Source organism: Triturus cristatus, chromosome 1_2 (assembly GCF_964204655.1).
Source record: "Triturus cristatus chromosome 1_2, aTriCri1.1, whole genome shotgun sequence".
In the NCBI taxonomy this organism is placed as follows: Eukaryota; Metazoa; Chordata; class Amphibia; order Caudata; family Salamandridae; genus Triturus; species Triturus cristatus.
Window position 1 is genome coordinate 370,634,884 of NC_140580.1, and position 14,498 is coordinate 370,649,381.

The 14,498-nt window shown below is 43.3% G+C and overlaps 1 protein-coding gene across 3 annotated transcripts in view; it reads left to right on the forward strand.

The window, feature by feature from the left end:
• Nucleotides 1-14,498, forward strand: part of PHYHIPL (phytanoyl-CoA 2-hydroxylase interacting protein like) — a 427,793-nt gene that overhangs the window by 27,082 nt on the left and 386,213 nt on the right. The window contains exon 1 of one of the 3 annotated variants that reach the window (XM_085604821.1): nt 680-698. The exons of the other annotated variants lie outside the window; for them this stretch is intronic. The gene's annotated coding sequence lies outside the window, so the exon portion shown is untranslated. Of the gene's footprint in view, nt 1-679; nt 699-14,498 lie in introns of those variants that run through there. 3 annotated transcript variants of the gene reach the window in all.

A 14,498-nucleotide genomic window follows, 5' to 3' on the forward strand; every position in this document is an offset into this window, starting at 1 on the left:
TTTAAACCTGAGCCCGTCATTACGCCTTTACCTCCGGGCTCGGCGGACCTTTTAGGTGCAGACTGCTGGCTGTGGACTTGGATGATGTAAGTACTATCCTCTCACCAAATGCGACCCCTCAAATTAGACCAAACAGATTATTGTGGTAAACAACCTGTGTAAGGAACGGTGTGATACTATTTCCTACGCTTACTCCGCGTTTCTCTTTCTGTTGTCACAGCTGTTCTGTAGTCCCGCAATCCGCCTCTTGCCCAAGGAGCGCACACCCACTCAATTATACGTAAGCTGCCGGCGTTTTTACCATTTCAGAATTTGCTTTCATCTTTTTAAGTTGTTAAGCAATTTTAACAGTGTCTTTGATATTTGTGATCCCTATCACTACTAATAATCTCGTTAGGCCAGAGTATCGATCAAAGTGTGGAATACTCTATCCATATTCTGTCTGATTATATGGATTTTGGCATGTTTAGAAAGTCTGGTAATTCTATTGATCTTTTTGTTCTGATTGCAATACAGAATATGGCTATAAGTCTAAATAGATTAAGCAAATAACGTGGGGACTGACTGGGTCTCCTAGACTTGGCTTCGTGTATATCTGATGAACATAAGACAAAGATTATGTGTCTCCCTAATGAAATCCATTTTTTTCAGAAATACGAGGTTTGTTTCCAGAACTGTGGGAGACCTCCATTGGAACCGTGAGTCCATCGGTTCTGTGCACCTGAGGTTAGGGTAGGCCTTAGTGAGCCTATACCGCCCAGGTGTTTTGTTGTGTAACTAGGTCCTGATGAAAGCTTAGTGAACAAACACTTTATAAGCTGAAACATGTCGACCGCTTGACCACTTATAGGATACATCTGACCAAATTAAATGTCAGTAGAAATTATCCTTCACTATTTTTAGCATATGCCTGTCTCGTCACGATTAAAGTGTTTTGGTGTACGATACATGGCTTTTTAAATCCCTTTCACTTTTTTCACACTTATCACTTCACTTCATTTTAGTCTGAAACTGTTGCTCCGCCTTAATTTGAGGCGTCGAAGCACACCAGAGATGCACAAGGCTACTCTGGCTAAAACCCCATGATGAAGCATGTCACCAACTATGTTGGTGAGTGAGGGTTTTATTTTTTCATCAGATTGATTTTGTTTACTTTACACTTTTTCCAAGCACTCAGTGTACTAAGGTACATATGATCTTTTGATTTGCATCACGCTCTTTTGTTGTTGTTACTCTGTGAATTTATACATCCTTTGTCACATGCTCTCAGAGTTTACAAGAATAATTAGTCTGAGCTGATTTGAAGGATATGTGAGGACTTTGCTCTTTTCTGTTAATGTGCACAAGCCCAGCTGTGTAGTAGCAATATGGGATCTGTTCGAAGTTGTATGTGAGCATTCTGACTTTTCTGTATAGTTATATAGGCTTGATGTTTTAATATATGACTATGTTGAATGGCGTGAACTATGTTCACATGAGGTATATATGAAGTATATGTATTTATTGCCAATTTGTACAATGCCATTTGATTAGCTGAAAAGGGAACCCATTACTTGTTTGTATGTGATTATTTTGACCACACTGTACAAACATTATATTACTCAATGTATTAACGGTCTTTTATGTAGATTAATATGACATTTTTATTATGTTTTTTATGTGAGCTTTTATGATCCTCGGTGATCGAAAAAAGTTATTATGATGTAATTCCGTTTTGCTGTTTTTTTGTTTTTGTTTCTGTAGTGGAGAACATAGAATCATATGGGAACTGAAATGGGAAAATTCACTTTTTGAACACCTTCTCCAACTCCCGTTTGATGCATCTGCACAAAACATGCCATGCCAAAACCAAATCGTTTTAATGTTTAAAAAAAAGTATATTAATTGAATGGCCCCACAGTGATTAAGAAAACAAAAATGCCATTTCAGTCGAAACTCTGACCTAACTATAAATACAGAGTTGTTATCACCTTTAACCATGAGCGACGGAGGGTGGGCGCAGGGCCTCTGCTGCAGCTAGGCCATGTGCCCTCCTCCTGCTTGCTATCCATGCAAAGCCACACACTGTTTATATATTTTGGTTTTGCTTTTATACCTTTTAAAAAAAAAATATTTTGCTCAAATCTTGTCAGTCAGAAGTGACTTGCATGTGAGGCACATAATAGTGGGTAATTCCACAACTAACAAGCATTGGCATAGCCAATAGGTCTCGCGTTTAGGACCTTATAATAAACATGTAGAGAAGAAGTGACGATGGAGGGGAGACAGGTGACGAGGGAGGTGAGACAAAAGAAGGGATTGGCAAGGGATGTGTGGGAAAGAAAATATAGAAAATTAGAGGTATTTTGATTTCCACAGCTGAGTGACTGAAATGTAGTTCTGTATGCAGGCCTCACCAGTGAGTCTGAAGATTCTGACAGCACCTTCTTAATAAAAAACTTTACATAAGGCCAATGAATAGTTATTATGTCAACACTATCAAATCCCCTTAATTAACTTACTGATGGCGTCTTCCGTCCGTGCAAGTGAAAAAGATACATCACACGTGCAAGCAAGGGGTGGGTGGCAGCTGACTCGATCTTTGTGCAAAGAATATATCATTTCAGTAATAGTTTTTAGTAGGTAAGTGTTTCCTTGAGGTTAGACATGCCAATGCTATCAAGGCTCAATACTATGTCACTTTGCATTCTGATAAAGCTGCCCAGCAAGTATAATGTGAGAATGGGCACTCAAGGACCACAGTGCAGAGCAATGTGAGGTAAACGTCTATGCTGATACGGTTTCTGTCAAATGGTAGTCACAGGCGAGTGGGCCTGGTCCACTGAACACAAAAGGGCCAAACAGACTTCAGTGCCACATGCATAAGGCTAGCAGGGGCCCCATGTCACGAAGGGCACAGTGCGCTCTGGGAGTTGAAGTCCGAATGTACTCCATTGTTCCAATTAACACAAATGGAAATATTGGCGTGCATAAAAAACTTAAAAATTGAGCGTCATGTATGTGCATGATAAAAAGGGGTCATCTGGTGGCCATGTACAACAAGCATAGCGGCACCGACGCTTTACTATTAATGATAAAAGTAAAGCGTGGGTGCCGCGATTATACCAAAAGTAAAGAAATAGATAATTTTTTCTATTTCTTTACTTTTGGTATAATCGCAGCACCCACGCTTTACTTATAACATTAAAAGTAAAGCACGGGTGCTGCGATTATAGCAATAGTAAAGAAATAGATGTTTTTTTCTATTTCTTTACTTTTGGTATAATCGGGGCACCCGCCCTTTACTTATAGCATCAAAAGTAAAGCGCGGGTGCCCCAATTATACCAAAAGTAAAGAAAAAAAGCGGTACTGAAAGTGATCGCGTAGCAATCGCTATTGTCAACATCTAGTGGTGTGCGCGCACCACAGAGGAGGGGGGAACGCGGCAGCGTTGCGAACGCGCGCTGCTGCGCGTGCTGGCCACCGTCTGGAATGGGCGGCCTTTGCCCAAACGCGTGCTGTTTAAAAAAAAAAAAAAAAAAAAAGCGTGCTGTTTTAAAAAAAAAAAAAAAGAAGCGAAAGCCAATGCGTGATGGCGAAAGCCTGATCACAACCCCAGACAAAAAGGGCTCTCGCTCTACGCGAGCAGTGCAGTGCACTGCAATGCAGGCGCGAGCCTTAAAAACGGCTGCTTATTGGGCGACTCAGACTTGTGTGCTATTTTCAGTGTTCTTTTCTATTATTATTTTTTAGGTCGAGCCTAGTCAGCGCATGCAGTATTGGAGTATGGCTTTTGAAGCCCCGCCAATTCTTCGTCTATATTTTTAATTGGCTTGTGTCATCGTCCTTCATAAACACTGGTTTCCAAGTCGTTATTAGGCTTGTTAGTCCCTCCTTGCTACTGCCTTGTCTGCATTTGTTACCTCCCATAATAACTGGACCTTTTACTTGTCTTGTTACACGGTCTGATTTACCTTGGCTCTGAGCACTATTTTGTTGAAAGATTTGCCCCATTCCAGCCACTAGGTCACAGCACGTCACCCGCTTTTATTTTACTAACTAACGGCGGTCAACTTTAACTATAGCGACCACGTTTCTATCTTTATCTATTTTACCAGCGCAGTCCACTTTAAGTATAGCGGCTGTGCGTACTTATTTAAAAAACAAATTGTGTTTTTTTGTTTATTAGCGCCCATGCAGTGCTTTCACATTCATGGAGGCCGCACCCCTTTCTTTAGATGGGCACTATTAACGTGAAAGCGCGGCTTTTACAAAAAAAAAATCTGTTTGTCAAGCTGTATATATATATGTGTGTGTGTGTGTGTGTGTATATATAATATAGTCCCACAGCTGCATTTGAAAGTCACAGATTGTACAGGTTACCTTGTGCTCATTTATGGCCTGATTTAATTGTGTGTCTTTTGCTGATTTAAAGATTGGCGGATGGAATACTCCGTTACAAACAGGATGGATATTCCGTCAGTCATGTTACATGTTGAATATAATGCACTTGGGGAGCCTTTGCTCGTTTGTTGGGGGACTGTTGCTGGACTCCATCGCCCACATCGCATAGCGGCAGAAACGGCTCTTGTCATCGAGGACAGCACCAGGCGGCGCACTTTAGCCAGCCTAGGCTCCCACAGCATGGGAGCCTTTGTTCGTTTGTGGGGGACTGTGGCTGGACTCCAACGGCCACATCGCATAGCGGCAGGAGCCGCTCAGGTCATCAGGGGCAGCGCCAAGTGGCGCCCTTAAGCCGGCCCAGGCTCGTCAAAGCTCGGAGGAGGCTGGGCTGGGCCACCCCCCTGTCCAGCTTCAAGTGGCATCTGGGAATCAGCGAGAACATGGGGTGAGTGCTGATTTATTTACCCCCTGAAAAGTCCACAGGTGAGTCCAGTAATTGACTTTATTGTAATAATTTTGAGTTGCCATAATGGGAAAGGTTACCATGTTACCACCTGCACGCTCGATAACTGACAGCATTAACAGCATGTTCAAGAGGGTGGTTAACTTTGTCTCAGGAGAAATTGAACTCACGGAACGGCGCATGTCACTAGGTACAGAGGGGCGAGCGGATATTGCCGAATTTAGGGGTTCATCAATTAATCATGCACAAGACTTGCCCCCGTCACAGCCCCAGGGAACTGGCACTTATAAATCTCCAATTGCAAGTGGGAGCGTAAGTGGGCTCGAAATAGCTGAGACACCGTCTGATATAGATATTGCTAAACCTGTGGGAATTCCAGCTGTTAAATGAAAGAGGAAGAGCGGGGAGCCTATCTGCACCAAAAGGAAACAGCTCACCGGTACTGGTCCCTCTAGAACTTGCCTTTCTGCTTGGACAAAGCAATCCCCAAGTACCGGCACTTCTGAAATCTCCGAAGGGGAGGTGGAGGGTCTCTTGCTACAACAAGCGTTTCAACCATTGATACACCAACCCCTATTGTTAGACACCCCGCCCCCTGCAAGTAACTTGTGTACTATACGTGGACAAACCTGGGGAGGTTCTCAACCGCTTTTTAACAGGCATGGTACCCCATCTACTGTTGAATTGGTTACTACTTCGCAGCCCAATTCCACCTTGGGCAGTGCTAACAGACTCAATAGACCCAATGGACCAGACCAGACCTATTGCCTAGCAAATTGTGCAGCAATGCTTCAGCCTCCCTCAGCAGAAGTCTCCCGAAAGCAAATCTAATTGTGCTGAGCTTGCCACCTGCTGCCTGCCCTTATGTGCTGGTGTTAGCAGGTGTACCGACCCTAAAGAGGGATCAGAATGAGTCATAGAACCAATTACGCATCAAATGCGTGGACTGGCTACCGAGGAATAGGAGGTTCTACCCATTAGATATGAAAGATATTATTATGGTACGCAGAGTTGGGTGGGTTGGTGCATCTACAATGAACATTGAATGGGACTGGATTGTAATTAACTTTTGTAGACCTTTCTTGGTGAGACATCTATTAATAGCATATGAGCCCAGAACATTCAATAGCACCAACATATGTCTACTACCATTAGGTTATTTTTTACAAGCCAAATTACAGGCCCCACTGTAATGAGATTCACCCCCCCCCCCCCACTCACCACTTCTAATAGGTCCTTGGCCCTGTCTCTGTTAGATACCCAGGATTGACTATTGCTATTTGTGAAACCCCCTAGCCTCGATGCTGGACCATCATCTCTCACCCTAGCAGCTGAGTTATTAGCTCTCACACACTATTAAAGGTCTTACCTGACCTCCGCATTCTAAGTTGGAATGTTGCAGGGCTGCATTCTAAGCTGCACCAACGCGACTGGTTAAAGCCCATAAGAGAGCAGGATATCCTCCTATTCCAAGAAACGCGGGGTACTCAAGATTTATTTATTGATGGGTTTGAATGTCATAATATCTTAGCAACAACCCCTAAGCATGGTTGACCCTTTGGGGGACTATCGATTTGGATTAACATGGCCGCAGGCGGCCGTATTAAAACCATATGAACTAATAATAATAACTTCCAAGCCATATTGTTAAATAGGGGGGGTTTCTTTTTCTTAATTTTTATAATAATGATTTCCATTCTATGCCAAATGGGAATTTTATAAATGTAAACATTTTTATTACGTCTATTCAAAAATCCAAAGACTGTTTTAAGTCAACTGGAATCTGCATAAGGAGGCAATTTTAACGCCAAATTACCCCAACTCTGGCCAAGTAAACAGCCATGTAGTAGTGGACATAACTGCCATAGGGGCAACGAATTAGTGGACCATTTAAATAACTATAACTTAACTAATGTCTTGGCGATTGCTGCCATAACAAAAGATAAAGTTCTCCCGGAGCCGACATTCATGTTTTTATTTCCTCTGTCTTAGAGGTCAGCCTGTTTAAAGCAGAAATCATTGCCACAACTTTTGGAGACCACAATCCAATCCAAATAGTGCTAAGATTATCCCCTAACCCAACACCCAACACAGAATGTGGAGCCAGGAATGTATCACCTTCTACAGATAATCTGAGATTGGTGTGGCGGGGTGTTAATAACACCGACTTATTCAGTACATTGGTTAGGGAAAATTTGAGCCTTATTAATTTTATGTCAGGACCGGAGGCTTCGGATTATGCTTTACTCTCTCTTCGCTTTATTATGACAAAAAACACAGCAGCCAGAGAGATATCACAGTAATCATTAAACATTAACTACAGAAAAAACTACAACTCCCTACAACCAGGGAGACATTCTGATACGTAGTCCATCAACTGTTTCCATCAATCATAATACAAAGTCCTCTGTCTGTCTCCTCGCAGCCAGTTAAATGCTCTCTTTACCTTCTCTTATAATGTTTAAATGGTGAATGATTTATCTATACCCAGTTTTGTAGCATCGTATTTAGGATTGTACCGCTTGTGTTAATACTTGCCGATTGCTTTTCAGAGCCCCTGCCGGCCGCAGGAACGCTTGTGGCTCCATACGCAGCCGGCTTTCCTGCTGGTGCGGCGTCATCTGTGGCCACTTGGGGGACTCGCCCATCTCGTTGCTCTTGCGTTGCGGCTCTTCAGATGAGGAGCGCGCCGCGAGAGTAACGAACGCCGAGCCTTGTCCCCATACTCTGCCTCACCAAGATGTCCGCAAAGCGGATTGTATTGCCTGCATTCTTTGCTGAACGCCCCGGCAGGGGTCCGTAGTACGGGATTGTTCCAGCGGTGAACGCGCTGGTCAGCGCAGTAAGCACCTATTAAATCTCACGCATTGAGCGAGCTAAATAATGGCTTTGGGCACCAACGCTATTATTATAAACGCTCTGCGGGGCAGACACCTGGTCAGGTTTAGTTCCTGAGGGTTTCAGCGCATTGTGGGTTGTGGTGCGGCCCTATCTGTGGTCCTTAGGGCTACCCTAATTCTTGCAGCCTCCGGCCTGCCCCTAATATTTGTTACCTGCGTGTGTTTGGTGTGTTCTTGCAGTTGTGGTGTTTTCAGGTGGCTCACCCATATGGAGGCATGGAACGGCCGTGCAATTTTCGGCTCCGTTCCGGATTTGGTCATCGAGTCCGACGCCAGCAGATCAGGTTGGGGCGCTCGATGCGGGTATTTTTTCACCGGGGGAGTTTGGTCGCTAGACGAGCAGTATTTTCATATCAATTGCTTAGAACTGCTAGCGGGTTATTTCGAGGTACGCTGTTGGACCAAAGACAGGGTGTAGTCTTGCGTCCTATTGAAGATGGACAATATCTCCGCAGTTCGATGTGTCAATCGGTTGGGAGGCCCCGTTCTCGGGCGTTGGCCAATCTGGCGAAAGACTTTTGGGGGTTCTGCCTGGATCACCACATATCGGTGACGGCGGAGTATCTCCCGGGCCAGCACAATCGGGTCGCGGACTGGCACTCCAGACATCTCTACGATTCCAGCCTATGGAAGCTGGACCCTCTGATTTTCCGGTGGTTGAACAGTCTTTGGGGGCCGTTTTCAGCGGATCTCTTTGCCTCCCGTCTGCACACTCAGATTCCAAGATTCTTCAGTTGGAGGCCGGATCCGATGGCTCTTGCCACGGATGCCTTCCTTCAGGACTGGAGTGCGGAACGCGGCTATGCGTTTCCCCCGTTTTCAATGATAACGAGGACGACGGCTCAGATCCGCCGGCAGTGTGCGGAAGTAACCCTGGTGGCTCCCCTTTGGAGGTCTCAAGTGTGGTTTTCGGTTCTTCTGGAACTTTCCTGGGATTCTCCAATCCTACTCCCCCTGTATCCTCAGCTTCTTCGGAACCCGGACGGGGATCTTCATCATCTAGTCACACAGGGGACGCTCCGCCTCATGGCGTGGTGGCTTTCAGGCGCCAGTGGTCGCTGCCGGGACTTTCGGGACAGGCTGAGGCCCTCCTGTCAAAGGCTTGGGCGGATAGCACCACGAAACGTTACCGATCCGCGTGGACACGGTGGGTTCATTGGTGTCTTCGATGGAGTCTGGATCTCGTGGTCGCAGGAGTCGTTCCCCTCTTAAATTTATTCGCCGATCTGGCATCGGAAGGTTTAGCATATCGCTCCATTAACGCGATCAGGTCAGCCGTTTCGGCCAGTCACATCCCTTTGGACGGGGCACCAATTGGGGAACATCCGTTGGTTTGCAGACTTCTACGGGGTGTAAGTTTATCATTACCCCCGGAGCCTCGCTATTCCGTCCTTTGGGACGTTAACATGGTATTGAATTTGTTTCTTTCGTGGCAACCCAATAGATACCTATCTTTGAAAGAACTATCTTCCAAGCTCGCGATGCTTTTGTGCTTGGTCTCCTGCAGGAGAGTTTCAGATGTTCACGCTTTGGAAATCTCGGCGCAGACTTTTTTCTCGGACGGGGCTGTGTTTACGATAGGTCGCAGAACTAAATCTCATACAAGAACAATTTCGTACCTGGCTTTTCGGGACTCTCCGAAATTATGTGTGGTGGACTGCCTGAAAGCGTACGAGGATTTAACGCAGGAACTCCGCCCTTCGGGCGAGCGCCTACACTTGATAGCTCTCAAGACGCCACACGAAGCGGTCTCTTCTCCCACCATAGCTAGGTGGGTGCGGTGGGACATGCAAGAGGCTGGTATTGACACAAAGCAGTTTGGTGCCCACTCTACCAGAGGTGCTATGGCCTAAAAACCTTTTGCGATGGGTGCGCGTTTGGAGGATTTAATGTGGTCTTCGGACTCTACTTTCAAGAGGTTTTATTTTAAACCGGTACTAAATGTGGCACAGTTAGTGGTAAGTAAGCTTTGAACTAGCATAATCTGAAGCTTCCGGTCCCGACATAGAATCGGAATTTGCCTAGTATCATGACGGTAAGTTCCAATTCCATTAAGGACACAGAGGAGAGGATTATCCCTCCCGTGGCACTTTGGTGCGAACCCGCGCGTTGGAGATCAAAAATTAACTTGCGCTAGAACTTTCCCATACCTGGGGATGGTCTTTGCTGTGAACTGCACCTGGTCTGAACACGTGGTGTTCTGTAAGAACAAGTTTTCAAAGGCCAACAACTCTATCCTCGGTCTTCCCTGCCCAAAAATATCGGGGGCAATTTTAGCGATCTTAAATCACAGTCCATACCTATAGTAACCTATAGCGCGAAGGTTTGGGGCATTGCTAAAAGTCCCAGTGTCCAATTAGAGGACACAGATTCTGCAGGAACCTTCTGGGTGCACCAATTTCCACTTCTCAGTATATATGCCATAGCGAACTAAAATTAAGTTATATTGAAGATTTTATAAGGGGGGCACACCAACATTGTTTTGGCTAGCCATAATGAAAAACCCTGCAGCGTCTCTCACTAGGGAGATAATAGATGATTGCATCAGCTGTGAGAAAGGGATGGATATCTCATGGCTTGCTGGGGTAAACAAGAGCATGAAAAGTGTTAACTTTGAAGGGTTGTTTTTAAACCCAAATACAGCTGAGACTGTAGACAACAAAGTTCTCAGGTCAGCACTATACGCACTTTATAGTGCAGAAAGATCTGAGAGGGAATTAAAGAAACAAACTGTTGTTAACTTTATACCCATCAAGCGAACTGAGCATTGCTTGCCTAGCTATATCACACTACCGATGTCACATTGGGAGAGAGGACTTCTTTTTGGCTTAAGGACTGGGACTGTAAAATATTTGCTCTGCTTTCCTCTTGGGTATAATGCTAAAATTGATTCCCTGTCATGTCCATGTGATGGTCAGAGTGGACAAACACTTTTACACTTTTTAATTTTCTGTAAGTACTACTCTAAATATGCACAATGGCTGTTAAACCCATTCTTAAAACAATTGTTACCTATTCAATTAGCTGATGCAGTTAGCAGTATACTCAAACTGGAAAATGAGGAATTGATTATGCGTTTTGGTACTTTTTTGCGAATATCTACAGGGGCTCGCAAATCCATGTGTAACCCATGAAGCTCATCTGTACTCAATACTTCGAATTTTCGATTATGTCACTGTAACTGTTTTTATTGTGTAGCCCATCTGTTACTTGTTCCCCACATCATGAATTTTGATCACGCTATTTAATTGTTTTATTGTGATTTTAATCTTGTATGTGCTCTACTTTTATGGGTACGGTGTTATCCGAATAAAGTCTTGTGGATTGGATTGCACTTGTAGAATGGCAGACAGGATATCTGTCATGTTTGCAACATAGTATCCCATCCTAAGTTTCTTTCTTACCTCCATAAGGATGGTAGAAGAAATCTCATAAAGAGATTTGGTTGCCTTTTCTTCTTCTGCATTCTGTCTGAGACCCAGCTCCTCCTACTCCTCCTCTTGTACAGATCCAGAATATGTTACTGGAAGGTCTCTAGTTCCTGAGTCTCCCACTTTCTGTACTTATGTAGCAGTGAATTGCAGTAGTGGATTTTCCTAATATTGATTTAAAAAAAAAAAAGAAAAAAAAAGTTCCTTGTAGAGGGAGGATTCCTCATTTTCCATCCAGTCAGAAACTAGGATCACTGCTTAGAATGTAAAATAGTGCACAATGTTGCAGGAAGTACAGTCCTTGCTGATAGGCCTGTCGGTCTGTGATCTTGCATGAGGGACCAGGACTGCATGCTCCATATTACTTGTTTCAAGTCTGGGGGTTCAAAGTCCGCATCTTTGAGAAGTAGTCCAAGGACATTGTAAATGGTCAGTTTTTTTACTATCATTATATACTTTCGGCGATCTAAAACTGCCAGGATAGTCAAAATAGTCAAAAGTGTTAATCCTCAAAAGCCACTGAACCTATTCATACTTAACAAATGAAAATATGATTTATGAATAAAGTTCTACTTTCATGGCAAGTTTGGTGTTCAGCGTTTTTTTTTTGTACCTGCGAGTACAATTATTTCTATATATATTATTTTACCCATTAGTGATTGTCACTGGTTAGTTCTAGTTAGGATCGTGTCTCAATAGGAAATGCCTTTTTTGTTTTGCTAATAACTCTGATGTTGTTTGACAAATCTCTACGAAACATTCTGAAACAGTCCTACTTTTCGAGTGAGATGCCAAGGGGTCCCAAAATGCGGTTTCCCCATTCATTTTTTCATTAGAACTTTAGACCAAGCCAAAACCCAAGCGGCTGAATAGATATACACCAAATTTCGCAGAAACCTAGATCTTGATCCAGAAAGAGTGCATGGCAGGGACACGAGTTATAGTTACTTGAGCTAACTATAACTGGTGAATTTCATTGGTTTTGTTTCTTTTGAAACGTTGTGTTGTCAATGAAATTCTCACCTAACTATAATATTAATTTAAGCTTGGTTTTTTAGTGAAAAAAAATAAATAAATACACACATATATAATGTTTTTCATATTTCAAGAAAAAAAACAAAGGTTAACATGAAGTAATAGTTGGATGAAAATGTCAGTTAAAATGTAACATTTAAACCTAAACAAAATACTGACGTTCACCAGTTATATTTTACTGAAGGAACTATAACTTACGTTTTGTCATGCAGTGTTGTCCTCAGCGATGTAATTTCAGATGGCACTAGTAATATTATTAATGATGTCATGGAAGATTTCAAGAATAATGTTATCTGTGAGATTCTAAGCAGTGCTTGACGAGGTGCCAGTTATAGTCTCTTTAGTTATCTATAAATGGTGAATTTCAGTGTTTTTATTTGAGTTTTCAACATTTTTTAACTGACATTTTCACTTACGTATAGTCACTTTAACCACTGAATTTTCTAAGTTTTTTAAAATGTAAAGTAAGATATTACTGCCATACTTAACTATAACTTCACTTTAACCTCAGTTTTTTCAGTGAATTTCTATGTTCTTCTTAACATAAGTAAGATTTTATTATAATACATCTCTATGCCAACCCTCTACCAAGGACGACCTTTTGCCGTACACGGTGTGGGGTTGCCATAGGGTCTAGCCTGTGGTCAGGACCCCATGCGCATGGCCATCTTCCTGATGTGCACAGCCTTTGACCATGCCTGCACCCAAACCCCAACAGGCTGCCAAACTCCTGCTGCACACAGTCCTTTTTTTTGTTTTCAGATATTTTATTGTTTTTCATTAGACCGAGCCATGATAAAGAATCCACATTACACTTCTGTTACAATACATAGAGTGGAGGGCATGCTTATAGGGATCACAATTCTATGCAGGCTTGGACGATCATACATTCAGATCACAGCTTAACAGGATGCAAATGGTTGGTTTAAGAAAGTACTGTGGTAAAGGGTCAGAGTATATACCTAAAGGGCGAACGAGAGACAGGTCTCTGTGGCACCAAGGTGATCAGTATTATATAACAGAAGCATACAATAGTATCTATAAATCATAGCATGGAAAAAAGGAGAGAAAAAAAGGAAAGAGAAGAAAAGCCCCAAAAAGAGCAGGGGAAGAAGGTAGGGAAAGAGAGAAAAGAAGTGGCTACACTATAACAATCTGACAGGCCTACACACAACCATATTCAATGACCTTGGTAGGAGCAGTAGGTTACTGTTGGACCTGGTATTCTTAGGGTAGTCTTTCCCCAATCTTTTTTGCTTTTGACCTCTGTTTTGCTGTATCTTTTCGTTGGGCTTTGGTCTTTGAGCACTTTACCACAGCTAATCAGTGCTCAAGTGCATGTGCTTCTTCCATAAACATGTGTAATAGGTGTATAGCTGATTTACAGTTTTAATTTTACTTGTAAGTCCCTTGTTTAGTGGTATACCATATACCTAGGGCCTGTAAGTTAAACGCTACTAGTGGCTTCAGCACTGATTGTGCCACCCACAGAAGTAGCCTTTTAAACCTACCTCAGGCCTGCCACTGCAGTGCCTGTGTGTGCTGTTTACTGCCACTACGGCTTGTAATTTAGACTTACTTGCCAAGCCTTAAACTGCCCTTTTATTAAATATAGCCCTAAAGGCAGGGGGGGCTATGTAACCAAAAGGTAAGAAATGTACTGTTGGGGTTTGCATGTCCTGGTATTGACAAACTGCCTATTTAATTTTTCACCACTGTGAGGCCTGCTCCTCTCATAGGTTAGCATTGGGAATTTCCTTATTCACTTTTAAGCTGTAATTCCAGATCAGAGAGGTGTAGCTTTTTCATGTTTGATACGTTTGGAATGGTAATAAATCCTGCTTACTGGTGACGTTGGATTTAACATTACTGTTTTAGAAATGCTACTTTTATAAAGTGTACATTTTTCTGTAATTACTGCTCTTTGTGACTGACAGCCTGTCTCCAATACACATCTGTGCTGGGTGACAGCTACACTTTGTGCATTCCCTCTAGACAGCCACAAGCACAGGAAAGGCAGGGTGTGACAGAGGATTCATCTGCATTCTGATATCCTTCCCGGACAGGAAGGGCGAGAGGTGGTTCACACTTGCATCTGAATAGCCTGTGTCCTGTCCTCACATAAAGCACTATTTACCCCCCAGGGTTATCCTGGCAGACAGGACTGGGGTGAAAGGGATCCTTGTTCACTGCAGAGAGTTCCTATGAAGTCACCCCCTACATCAAAGGCACTTTTGATTTTAAGTACTGGGTTGCTGCCCCCCTGAAATCCGACACTTGTTGTA